General features: G+C 37.4%; 1 protein-coding gene across 3 annotated transcripts in view; it reads left to right on the top strand.

The window, feature by feature from the left end:
- LOC105841828 (fibroblast growth factor 16) overlaps positions 1–14,665 on the top strand; it is a 304,854-nt gene that overhangs the window by 255,544 nt on the left and 34,645 nt on the right. The window lies entirely within an intron of this gene.

Raw genomic sequence — 14,665 nt, 5'->3', positions numbered from 1 at the left:
AAATGTTGCGTGTTAAGCGAAATTTCGCTAAAAACATATAGTCCTTCGACTCTTGATATCTATACTTAATATTATAAAGCTGAAGAGTTTGTTTGTTTAAACGGGCTAATCTCAGGAGGATTTGAAAAATTATTTCAGTATCAGATAGCTCATTTATTGAGGAAGGCTATATACCTGAAGCAAATGGAAGCTGATGGTACAAAGAGCCACGAAGGGCTTTCAGGGACACGACCTTCAGCAATGAAGTATTCGATTAAGAAGAAGATAGGCTATAATTATAACATCACGCTAAGACCAATGCAAGCGGAGCACCAATAAAGAATGTTTCAAAATCGGGGTATTTTTCCCATTTTGAGAGGTTCCGCTGCGTGCGCTGCGGACACGGTTAAAGTTACGCTAAAATAATGTATGATAAAATTGTTCCCTTTTAAAAGTTTTAAATAAAAGTCCGCGACAGCATATTATGTCTATATTCAAGGGTCGGCTCACTATAACGTTTTTGAAGTTATACTACTTTAGGCGCGTTATGAAAAATTGATGAAAGTCAAATTTTACGATGCGCGCGCATCGTGACACAAAATTAACAGAAATGAAGTTGCCCACTAAATCGCTCATAACAATACGACCGACGTAACTTGGCGAGTCTGAATATAGCCGCAGGTGAACTTTCCGAACCGTACCGAGAATTACCGAATTTATACGATGTCAAGAAAAGGGATGTCTAATATGCGTGTTGGAGGATGTTGTTTAATCGATTTTTTTTTCAAATTGATTAAAATTTAAATTAAAAAAAAGAAAATAATTTAATAAAAAAAAGTATAACTTCTTACGCGCGTACATAAGTACACGCACCTTTTTTTTTATGCTAAACAAATTTGTTCTAAAATAAAGCATTATTTATGAAGGTGTTTTTATAAAGATTATATTAATCCCTATCCAAACAAATACGTTATTCATTACAACATTGAAACACCTAAATCACTTCAAGATAGGCTTTGACAATTATAGATTTTTCTGGATTTCTCCAGGATCCCATCATCAAATCTTGATGATTGCAGGACCATTCGGGAAATCTACACTTTCGAACAAAAAAAAAGAAAAAAGACTTATCAGAATCGGTGAACATACATAGAAGATATCCGTGAACATACATAGATAAAAGATGATTTCCTCTTTTGAAGTAGGTTAAAAAGCGTGATTTTGGTTCCTTAAATAATAAACCTCGATAAAATAAATAAACATATTACATCTTACGTACATACATACCTATGATGACTGCAATATTTTGTATGTAACAATCAGCCATTGACCCTAACATAAAATATAATTGACAATAACTTAAGATCAGGTGATGTTTGGGGTCAACGACCTAATGGATCGCGGGGCGCGTCCAACACCTGTCTTTACTGTTGAATGCCATTTCCAGGTAAAAGTGAATCTTAATATACTATTTATGTGATTCTTCTGTCGGTATGTTAATGAGCTTCTCCTAAACGGCTGGTCCGATTTTTATGAATTTTTCTGTACGTGTTCATGTGAGTTCGAACACGGCTTAGATTCACAATTAATATTTTATAATAAAAGTTTGAAAATTTCGGTTTTAAGGCGTCTAAATAGAACCACGTCTGTCGGGTCCACTAGTTTGCTAATCTATATATTAATATGTGAAGCAAAAATTTTGTATCCCTTTTTACGAAAATTGCGTGGACGGAGGAGTATGAAATTTTTCACACTTATAGAGAATATAGAGGAAGAAGTGCACAATGCTAATATTTTTTTTAAATAATGCATAAAAGATACATTCAATTAATAAAGAAAACATTACACACACTACCATGTATTTGACGCACACACGCATGCATACTATTTATTTATTGTCAAACTTTTGTTCTTGACGTCTGTGGTCAAATTGAGAATAGTTTAAATATTGTTTGTCTTTATTCATATTTTTCTATAGTGTAATCTTGGCGTTGAAAATAGAATCATAATAGTGTACAAACTTACAGTTCCAATTAATTATAGTCGAATTTCGACTACTGCCTACTGGGACCTCTAGTATAATAAAAAAACATGAACTATATAAAAAATAAATAAAAAAAATGAATAAAAAAATACGACTGCAACAAAAATACAAAGCAGGTGAGTAATTAAGCAAATAAATAAAACACATTTGTATTTTAAACGTTTGCTTCTGCGATACATTAATTTATTTAATTTATATTTATATTATTGATATTTATTGTAAATTTTACAAAGCATGCTTTTCGCATACGAATTAGTATTTTAAATGCATTATTCTATCCTACTGTTGTTACTAATGGTTTTTTTTATATCACACGTTTAGCAATTTAGTTGTTTTTAATGAATTATTTTTCACTTCATATTGAAATGTCACTCCCACTTAGCTGAATGGTATAACCCCGCAAATATTAATCGTCGAAGAACGTTCTAGAAAGTGCCTAATAATTAAACAAGATTATAGTAATAATATAAGAGAAAGGAAAAATATTGAGGCTTTGAAAATGTTACCGGCTCAGCGATGCCTAATAACAAAACGTCAGTAATCACATACATATGTGATTACTGCGAAAGACATTAACATTAACCATTATTCAGCAGTCGAATAACAATAAACACCAGAATCACATAAAATCGGATATTTTTTTTTTTTTTTTTTTTTTTTTTTATTGCCCTTGTAGACAGACGAGCATACGGCCCACCTGATGGTGAGTGGTTACCGTCGCCCATGGACTTCAGCAATGCCAGGGGCAGAGCCAAGCCGCTGCCTACCGCTTAATACTCTCCACAAGCCTCGTTTGAAGAAGGACATGTCATAGCGCTCGGGAAACACCGTGGAGGGGAGCTCATTCCATAGCCGGATGGTACGTGGCAAAAAAGACCTCTGGAAACGCACTGTGGATGACCGCAGTGGCTCCAGGTAGTATGGATGAACTCTACTCCGGTGGCGGGCGGTGCGATGGTAAAAACGAGATGCCGGTATCATCTCGAACAATTCCTCAGAGCACTCCCCATGGAACATACGGTACAAAATACAGAGGGAACCGAAGTCCCTCCGCAGACCCAGAGGTTCCAAACGATCCGTGAGACCGGGATTATCGACAATCCGAACGGCCCTCCTCTGTATGGAGTCAAATGGAAGAAGCTGGTATTTGGGAGCCCCGGCCCAGAGATGGGAGCAGTACTCCACGCGAGGCCGGACTTGTGCTTTATAAAGCAAAAGCCTTTGTCCAGGCGTGAAGTACCGCTTCGCTCTGTTGAGGACTCCCAGCATTTTGGACGCCAACTTGGCTTTGCCTTCCAAATGACTCCGAAACTGGACATCGCTCGAAATGTCGACCCCAAGTATCCCAATACTCTCGGAAGGTTGCAGGGATACTCCGTGCAACCGTAATTTCCGTTATCCGTAATTTCGACTTTTTAATGGAATAAATAACCAAGCACTATGATCGTTTCCTTTTAATTTCAATTTAACTAAAAAACTTTATTATTACAGTTTACTGTAAGCTGTAATAGTAGCAAAGAAACCAAGATATCCAGTCCAAATGAACAAGAAAAAAAACAATTCAAAAATAAAAAGCATTTCTTTAAAATACATGAAAATTAATAACATAATAACAATGGTGGTTAGCAACAGACACGTCAGTCAACTTGTGTGGTCGTCGCGTGACTGAACGTTATTAGCGGTTGCGTAAGGTGTCGCCGCCATATTGGATTTGTGATCTATGCTTTTTAATTTACATTCACTGTTGGGAGTAGTCATTTAGGAAGTCAGTATTAAAAAACTGGTGAAAGTGTGAAAAGAATGTAACGAGGTTTTTCAATTAAACTTATTTATGAGTTTTTTTTTGTATGTTCTTCTCTGTTTTATAAATATATAATCAACTCAAAGTTCAGCTCATTCTGGAGCAAATGCTATCTTTGCTCTCTTTTTACTCTACCATTCTCTTGCCATTTCTCTACTTATCGTTCAAGGTGTAGAGAAGCAAAAATATTTGATCTTAGTTATCACTGTCATAGACCTGCTGATGTTAAGGCAAAATTCAATTTATTTTGTAATAACAACATCACTAGATTAAAAATAGGCACATGTGATTGGAAATAGAGCAAAAATGTGAGAGTCGAGGTTGCCAATGTAAACTTGTAATGACACAAGTATTTTAATTATAACTAGCGGTTCCCTGCTAGGGCCAGTGTTAGCAACACTCCGGTTTGAGCCCTGTGAGCTCACCTACACGTTAGAGCGAAGCTGAAATAGCCTCTCAAGGCTATCAGCATAGGTAAGAAAACAAAAATATAAAATTGTCTTAACAACTATCACAATCGACTCATAATGCGAATAGACCAATAACGGTTAGCCACATATGACGTCACGCGCTGTGAATTGTTACGATTGTTTACAAATCAGGAAAATTTCACAAAGATAGTGGATTGAGGTAAGCTCCATTCTTTCGTCGGCTTCTGATCGCCTGCTATTATTTACCACTGTTAAAGTATTTTAAGAAAATAATTTCACGTTTAAAACACTCTTACAAACCAGGTATTGAACGTAAAACACAAATTATATATATTTATGCATCATCGACATAAAACAACACTAGTTATCGATACTTTGCAAATTTTCTATTTGTAACTGTAATGTTCGTCCAAGGGACTTTAGACTTAAATCGTATAGAAATAGAGTGTTGTTGTACGTTCAACAAAGTAGCTATCTAGATTAGAGTTGGTATCAAACATCGGTATTTCACTTAACAAGCAATAAAATGTATTATTAAAGTCGGACGTTTCTCTGTAAATGGCATTTTGTTTTACATTTTCCGTATCTATAGAAATGTTATTAAGGTTGCGCAGAACTTCGTCGCAAAGTTAAGAGCTTAAATACATTATGTGTGTGTGTTGTGTTGTAGTCCTAGGGTACCCCGCTGGTACATAGGGCCCTCACAAGTTGTCTCCACTTTACCCTGTCTTGCGCTTGCTCCTTGACATCCCTCCAGGTCACGTTGTAAAATAAATAAATCAAATACATTATAACGTTACATTATACTCGTAATGTTCTTTGATGAATTAGTTTTACGGCGTAATAATTTAATTTTTGGTGCTATTGGCTGTAGTGTATAAAGATATTTTATACAGTATGCTCACTGCAAGTTTTTAACGTTCTCGATAGCGTAAAAGTTAACTCAGATTTGTATGGAGTTGGAACGTTTGCCTACGTTTGCCGCTAGGGGCGCTTTTCCGACTACATACCGATTTAAGTTAACTCTTACGCCAAACACGCTGGCGGTAGAGCGTGCTGTGAGCCCGCACGGGTAGGTACCACCATCGTGCCAATTACTCCCGTGAAGCAGTAATGCGTTTCGGTTTGAAGCGCGGTGCAGCCGCTGAAGATAAGACTTAGAAGTCATGTTTCAAGATGAGTGGCGTCATTTACGTCGTCTTTTTCTCCAGCAACCACACCGGATGGCCAGTAAGCTTCCCCAACCGTCTAAGAATGAAAAGAAATAACAAAATATACTTAAATACATAAACAAATTTACTTATATAATGTGAATAAAACTGAAAGAAACGTGTTTAATGTTTTTGGACGTACTCAAAACCATCGCTGTCTTGACAATTAAATTGAACCTATTTAAAACTGCTTATAAGGTTTAATTTCATACGACGCACGATAGTCGTACGTGAAAACGGCAAAGTATTCAAAATGACGGATAAAACACGCCATTAAAAACGAGAGATATAACGTATAAATAATTTTAATTATGGCTCTCTCTCTCTGTTCGGTCGGTCCCTCACTGCTGAGGATCGTGACTCCGTTCGATTCCTTCAACCAGCTGTCTCCATCGATCCCGTTTTGTAGCTTGGTGGAGTGCGTCGCTGACAGGTATCCCCAGTTCCTCCACTATTTGGTCCGACCATGATTTGGGACCTCTACCCCTAGGCCTAATTATGGCTACGATTCGCAAAAACCTAACAAAATAATGAAATATTTGAAATTCGCAAACTATCGATAACGTTTCGGTCGCATCACTAGTCGTCAATGGTTTCATTATAACAGGCCTGAGGCGGTAACAACGAATTGCGAAGGCGGCTCTTCACAACTCTTTACCGTGTGCATTAGAGCTTGTTATCGATAAATAGTTTTATCGATTATTAGTAATCTCATGTAGTAGAAGTGTAATTAAGTGTTTTATCATTGGCTATGGATGTGGTGTTTTAGCGATATCGGTCGTGTTTTCGCTCAACATTACACAAACGAATATAATCTATATATTAATACGTGAAGTAAAAACTTTGTATCCCTTTTTACGAAAATTCCGCGGACGGAGGAGTATGAAATTTTCCACACTTATAGAGAATATAGAGAAGAAGTGCACAATGCTAATATTTTTTTTTAAATAAGGCATAAAAGATACATTAAATCAATAAAGAAAACATTACACACACTACATACCATGTATTTGACGCACACACGCATGCATACTATTTCTTGTCAAACTTTTGTTCTTGGCGTCTGTTGTCAGATTGAGAATAGATAAAATATTGTTTGTCTTTGTTAATATTTTTTATAGTGGCGAATTTTGTGATTATAGAAGTATAAAATACAATCATAATAGTGTACAAACTTACAATTCCAATTAATTATAGTCGAATTTCGACTACTGCGGGACCTCTAGTAATAATAATAAGCGTTTTTACATACGATAATAATAAGCCTTACACAAACGAATATCACCTGTATAATGTCAATGTGTTTATTCGTCACATTTCACTGTAGAAAAATATGATTTTATTGTTTAATACGAAACAAAAATTACAATCGAATTCGTGCGAAATTCTGAATCGAATACAAGAAATTTGAAAATAGAACTTCAAAATATTCGATCTTCGAATTACATATTGTTATTACGTAGCGTGGGTAGTTTTCCCATAAGCTGAACCGACGAGCTATTGAGTTTCGCGGGGATCCGCTGGATGCAAGCACTAGCCTTAACAATGGCAACGCTGAATCTACCACCGCATGATTTATTATGTACGAATAAAAAAAATCGTCGTGCTTTCTCATTAACTCAGAATTATAGTAACGCGGCTCAAGTAAAGTGTTGATTCACAAATTTTATGAGAGACTAAAATTGCAGGAAATCATCCGTCACAGGTATGGATGGCGACCGTGCATATTTCAACCTCCGCGGTGAGTGACAAGCGGCGCGGTTAGCGGTAGGCTAATCGACGTCGTCGCCCAAAACACGTCATTTCGGATCCTCCCGATCAACTAACGGTGCTTTTAGGTACCTCAAGCACCGGTCATCGTCCTCGTCGAACCCGTCGCTTGCGACGAAGGGCTCGACGAGTAAATTGACCCACAGAGACAGCCCACTGTGTTTCTCGCCGGGTCTTCTCAGTGGGTCGCGTTTCCGATCCGGTGGTAGATTCTGCGAAGCACGGCTCTTGCTAGGGTTCGTGTTAGCAATGTCATCAGGTTTGAGCCCCGTGAGCTAACTAGTGGTTACGCTGAAATAGCCTCTCAAGGCTATCAGCATAGGAAGCAAAAGAAAGAAAAAAAAAGGTAGGCTAAAAATAAATATAACTTATATGCAAAATCGTATTTCAAAAGATTAGTTTATTGCTTAGATACGTGAACGAGTTGCTGCTGTTAAGTGGTTACCAAAACCCGTACGCTCCACGTGGTGATCATCGTCCCCTAACTTGAGATTTGAGGCCGAAGTCTCAATTGTAGAATCGGTGATGGTTCTGATTTAAATAGGCGCTTTTAGGGGTCTATTTTCTTCAAAAATAAATCATTTTTATTCAATATCGTTATTATAATAATATTGATTCATAATCTCTATATATAAAAATGAATTGCTGTTCGTTAGTCTCGCTAAAACCACCACCACTGGAGGTGAGAACCACTGGACCGATTTGGATACTTTTGGTCTTGAATTATTTGTGGAAGTCCAGAGAAGGTTTAAAAGGTAAATAAATATGAAAATGCTCGGAATTAAATAAAAATAACAATCTTGTTTTTCCTTTGATGTGTCCTTAAAATTGATTGTCCTTAAAAAGGAATGAGTCCGACGGGGGGGACGGATTCCTTTTGTTTGTTTTAAGTTTATTTTATACAAAAGTTTACGTCTTTTATTTATCGATTGAGGCACTATGAAGTCTGTCGGGTCAGCTAGTATAATATAATTTTAATCCAATTTAATCGCACTAGCTTACGACTCGGACCAATGGATTTAAAATGACCGGAGGCGCCGTAAGCTCTGTGATCATGTCGACTATACTTGAACTTGTAGGTACGAGCTTTTATCGCTTACATCATGAAGTCATTGTGAGTTCCAGTTTGTATGAAAATTACGAATTCAAAAGCCATCGAAAGCTACACTCGATTAGTTTTTTTATAACGGTCGTCCGAATTATCTGGTCTTTCTAAGATTGTCCCGCCCAGCAGACTCACTCTTAATTTCTGAGTGGTAGCCATCCGTGTAAGCTCACAACACCTTACCAGCAATTAAATTAGCATATATTAGTGGAAGCTAGTTCTAAACTTAGACGATTTGATTCTTCTCAGACCTTTAATTTCAGAACCTTATGTTGAGTTTGATATTCTATTATTTTTTGCCTATCGAATCATTGATAGCGTATGGGGCTATTCCAATTACTCAAGAACGGGTAGATAAGCTGACAGGGTTCAACCTAAAACAATTGGCAAACAGGGGCCCTAGCAATAGCTTCGAAGAATCTACCGCCGGATCGGAAACACGACCCCGTTGAGAAAATCCGACGAGAAACTCAGTGCGTTGGGTCTAAGGTTAAATTAGATATTCTATAATTACGTTACATGATGACCAAGTTCAACTTGTACTTTTCATCCTTTGAACAATCGACACGAAAGTTGATTTAGTGATTGGCGTATTTCTGGCCGTATCTTCTCCGGGATTCCGATCCGGCAGTAGATTTTGCAAAGCACTGCTCTTGCTGAGGCCAGTATTTACCACCTACCAATCACAACGTAGCTGGAATAGTCCATTAGACAACCAGCGGATAGGTAAGAACGAAAATTGCGAGTTTTTCGCATCAATTTTCCCAATTAATAAAATTCAGTTACGCCCACCGCCTATCTTGATACGGTGAAGGAGGCGTCTTAATTTTAAATAATGATTACAGATGTCTTACTTAAGGTTCCATATACAGGATGTTAAAAATCGTACAATTACCGTATTACAGGGCAAAATCCAGTGGATTTTGGTGGTAGGACCTCTTGTGAGTCCGCGCGGATAGATACCACCACCTTGCCTATTTCTGCCGTGAAGCAGTAATGCGTTTCGGCTTGAAGGGTGAGGCAGCTGTTGTAACTATACCTGAGACGTTAGAACTTATATCTCAAGGTGGGTGGCGGCGCATTTACGTTGTAGATGTCTATGGGCTCCAGTAACCACTTAACACCAGGTGGGCTGTGAGCTCGTCCACCCATCTAAACAATAAAAAAAAACTTTTTAATCTTAATTTCAAAAGACACTATAACATCGTAATCTCCATCGATGACTCATATTGACATTTATCTTTTAAAATAAATCTAGTGTGCCAGTGTGAACTAACTAAAAAATACTTATCTTCCCACTTATATGTATGTACATATTATTATGTATATATGTCTGTGAAATTTTACGTATGTACCTACACTACGCTACATACTACAAAATGGTATTGCCTTTTTAGTAGGAATAATTTTTAAGATTTTTCTTACAATGCTTTTAATAGCTTGTTAAATACGTTACAAAAGTGATACTTGAGGCTCCTCCAGTAACCACTTAACACCAGGTGGGCTGTGAGTTCGTCCAATTAAGCAATAAATAAATAAAAAAACGTATTCGGCGTCGACTCTGAAAGCAAATGGAAAAGAAAAAAAAAAATTGATTAAAAAAAACACTATTATTGCCTAATAGTAAAACATACTTTGTGCGTATGATTTTAAAACTTACTTTTACTATAAAAAAAAATCTAAGTTATTAAAAATGATCACCCTGTATATTCCACGATCGTCCGCCTGTATAGAGATCGGGATCAAGATAAAACAAACTTTTAAATTACACAGCAAACTGTTTAATACGCGATTCACATAATTTATTGAGAATCTAAATATATTAACTGTTTTGTTCTTTTCGCGCTGCTCCAAACAAATCTTTTAGTTATCGATTTTTTTACATATTATCGTATAAGTAAGTATCGATTTTTTTGATTGCCTCATTGGTTAGATAGCTAAAGGACCCGGTGTAGTACAATTATCACGCCAACGTGTTCTTTTACCGAAATAAGCGCCTCTATTTTCTTGTCATTTGACGCCTAGATACATAGTAACTAAATAAGATTTTTCCTCCACGTGCTGGCAGTAGAAATGGGACTGACGCGTCAACTCGGCCTAAAAGCAATCCCCCCATATGGCGTCAAATGGAAATCATAATAGTTTTTTTTTTATTGCTTAGACGGGTGGACGAGCTCACAGCCCACCTGGTGTTAAGTGATTACTAAAGCCCATAGACATCTATGACGTAAATGCGCATTACTACTTCACGGCAGAAATAGGCAGGGTGGTGATACCTACCCGTGCGGACTCACAAAACGTCCTTCCACCAGTAAGAAATAGTATTGTGTATAATAACGAAATTCAGCCATACTCATGCATACTTTACGGCCAAAATGAGCAGGATGTAGCATCCACCTGTGAACTTTCTGTACGCCTTCTCACCAGGAGATAGCTATGAAATATGATAATATTATTAGTAGTTTGAACATATCATTCGTAATGAAAGCTCATTGGGATCTTTAGTGGTTCAAGGAAGAGTAGACGGTCAACGCTCTCGCGGCCGATTACCCAGACTTGATTAAGTCATCTACGAAGTGTTCCCTTACTGAATATACACGTACCGCCACAAATAGAGACAGATGGAGAATTCTATCAAAATCCGCAACCAAGCAATAAGACATACATAACAACGACTACTCCGCCAGGAGTGTACGACTGAGAAGAAGACTTAGTAGCTAGAGGTGAGCAGGTTCGTGTACATGTATCCACGTATTTGGAGAAGTGATAGAGCTTAACTGACTGAAGGTTTTCTCGTTCAAAAGTCTGTGTCGCGGCCTTGATATTAAAGAGGTCCTAACTTCAATCGAGGCAGACGCGAAGAAATGTGACCTGTTTGAAACGATAAGAGGCATACCATGCATTTGTCCTGGGCCCCGCGAAACACCGAACTGGTCGTCTTCCATGCTTCCACTACCAGTCCTCTCGATCGGTTATTGGTCGATCGTGAAGTCACTAAATTGCTCTTTCGCAAAACACCAATAGTTACCTCACACATTGTCTTCTTGCGTCTATCTCGCCAGTCCAAACCAACACATGGTAGGGGGCAGAATTCGGCCGAGATTTATCCCGACCATCGGCTCTATCTCTAAACTCTTTTTTTTTATCCCTATGCTGAGAGCCTTGAGAAGCTATATTAGCGTAACCCTGCGTGTAGGTGAGCTCTCGAGGCTCAAGCTGAAGGTCTAAGCCCTGATGAATATCTAATATTCATAGATATTTTAGTGCAACTACCTTTGCAAATGCCTTTCAAACACAATAACATTTTCATTGCTTGTTCTAATACATCACTATGAGACACGTTCTGTTGGCAATGTTCACCTTTCTCTCGTTAGTTACAAAACTCATGCACAATACATGAAAGTCTAATATATTTGTAACTTGTATATTGTTATTTATGGCCCGTTCGTTTAGAGTTGAGACACGTCTTTCCATGACGATTTTGAGGCCAATTATAGTTGAAATGACCGATCATTCTGTTGTTTGAATGAATATTATGTGGTCGTTGGCTTCGCTGTCATTCAAACAGCTATTTGTTCAACATTATGTATAGGATAACAGGAAAAACGTAATTATAACTCAGTACGTAAAAACTATGGATACAATCACTTAACAACCCACCCAACTTGGGATTTTTGCAAGCTTAGAAATATAGCTTATGCCACTAATGTTAGGGCAGAAATTGACTTAAAAACTTCTTCCGCGCTAAGTTAAGTTAATTGGTCAATTGGCCAATATCGATAGGTTTATTGAAGATCATATTAAAAAAATAAAAACTGGGGATTTTGGAACTATAAATGATGTTACGAAACTTGAATTTGCTGGTTACTAAACAAGAACTGTTCACCTGGTGATGGAAATTCGACTCTAGCCACTAACACCATAAGATTCAGATGAATTTTAGGTACCACATCGTGTCCTTTGTTTTCTTCTTATTAGAAAAGTAAAAAAAAAGAAATCGGTTCACAAACAGACTAGAAATGGCAATGATTTGCCTGTAACATATAGATATGGTAAATGAATAATGTATTCCATTTAAGGTAGTTGTTTGTTCTTGTTACGGCACAGAGATATTGTATCCAATAAATTGTCTAAAGCCTGAGATTTAAACGTGCGTTTAAAATTTTGAGTTGGGCCCCCATAGACACAGCCCGCTGAGCTTCTCGCCGGATCTTTTCAGTGGGTCGCGATTCCAATCCGGCGGTAGATTCTGCGAAGTACTGCTCTTGCTATGGCTAGTGTTAGCAAATTCTCTCAGGTTGAGCCCGTGAGCTCACCTACCCGTAGCTAGAATAGCCCCCTTAGGCTACCACTGAGTGTTTCACGCTTTTCCGTAAACCAGGGTTTCGTGTTGTATTTTTGTGGTGCTAAAAAAAGCTTGCTCTCTATCTAGCTCGTTATTGAACTTCGTCTAAATTAAAATACGCGTGGATCGCTTTTTGTCGGCACCCATCTTCTCTCTCCACGCCTTCGAATTCAAATATAACTCATCACACATCACACACATACCCTACATCTTGTAATAACCATCCTTTGGCTCGGCTGCTGCTATCGGACAATAAATACAAACAGGCGTTTGAAGATTATAACGTAGCTTACATAATAATCTACAATTTACACACAAAAGCCCGGACTACGGGTTTCAACTTAAACTTACGCTATGTTGAGTTTATTAGTTCGTATTTTAAGATGTTTAGGCAGGATTTTATTACCGAAATTTACCGATACCGAATTCTCAATTCCAGAAGTAAAAAGAAAGCAACTTTGCTGTGAGATTATCGGGAAATTAAATAAGTCATGGTAGGTAGGTTTTTTTTGTTTTTATGGGGTGAGCCGCGCGTCTAATTGTGGTGCCTGATGGTAAGTGGTTACCGTCGCTAATGGACTTCAACAATGCCAGGGGCAGAGCCAAGCCGCTGTCTACTATATATTCTGTTTTAACCTTATTAATTTTACATAGGTTCGCCATTGTTGATTTTTACACTGTGCCACCCTTCAGGCTCGTCTTCCGCCCCTATACCTCGTTTGTTCTCTCATCATAAGCCCTCACCCTGGACATTGTCAGATGACTGTGCCTTTATTTACCTATCAACCCTAGTGGCGAAGTTCAAAACTTTCCACGTGTCTTTTGACGTCACACTTGAACAGTATGTTAGAGTACAGACATTGTGAGTCAAGTTTATTCAGAAGCCAGGTGTTAACGTTAGCACCAGTTAGGTCCGGCTGTAAAAGGCTAAAAGCTGAATTTTAGTTCTGCCAGTGGCTTACAAATATAATAGGGCTGACTCGCTACCGTTTGATACTTATATTTATATATGAAGCATGTGAAAGTGTGAATAGATTTACAAATGATTTCGTTATTGTTAAATCACAATTTATTTACAAATTAAAATAGTACATTTAAAATGACAACCCAATTTTTCTATGTCAAGTTAAATTTTAATTGCAAGGCCTGCGATGTCTATCTGATAGCCAAAATAACAATTTGAAATAAACGTAATTTATAAGTGACTAGCTGACCTGGCAGACTTCGTAGTGCCTCAATCGATAAATATAAGACCTAAACTTTTATATAAAATAAACTTAAATCAAACAAAAGGAATGCGTCCGACGGGGGGGATATCAAAGGAAAAACAAAATTGTTATTACATTTTTATTTAATTCCGAGCATTTTCATATTTATTTACCTTTTGAACCTTCTCTGGACTTCCACAAATAATCCAAGACCAAAATTAGCCAAATCGGTCCAGCCGTTATCGAGTTTTAGCGAGACTAACGAACAGCAATTCATTTATATATATATAGATTGAAGTACCTAATTTAATATATGTTTGATCATTATTTATACTAAAAAAAATCATAAAAGTCAATTCAAATTATCAAGACAGTCCAAAGCGAAATAGAAATGGAACCGTAACACTAGCGCCATCTCTGGATCCGGAGACGGCGATATTATTTATACCAACAACGTTGTTGGAGCTTTGAATTTATCGTTGATTTGGATGACTCGTAAGCATTATTACATTTGAGTTAAAGATTGATTATCATTAAACTATTTAGCAATTTGGACAATAAACAGTCGAAAGATTATCATGGCATCGACCCAAGCAAGCATCAGGTTGTCTCGCTCAGACATCAGCGTCATAAAAATGATATATGGGATGTAAGCGAAGACTTTTAGAGTTATTTTTACGTTTAATCGAAGTGCTTTTTTTTCCTACCTATTCTAGTAACCTCGAGGGGTTATTCTAGATTCACTGAACTAGTAGGTGAGCTCACGGGACT

The sequence above is a fragment of the Bombyx mori genome, chromosome 7 (genome assembly GCF_030269925.1).
Source record: "Bombyx mori chromosome 7, ASM3026992v2".
Classification (NCBI taxonomy): domain Eukaryota; kingdom Metazoa; phylum Arthropoda; class Insecta; order Lepidoptera; family Bombycidae; genus Bombyx; species Bombyx mori.
Note: the sequence above shows the minus strand (reverse complement) of the source record. Positions and strands in the feature narration are given on the sequence as shown.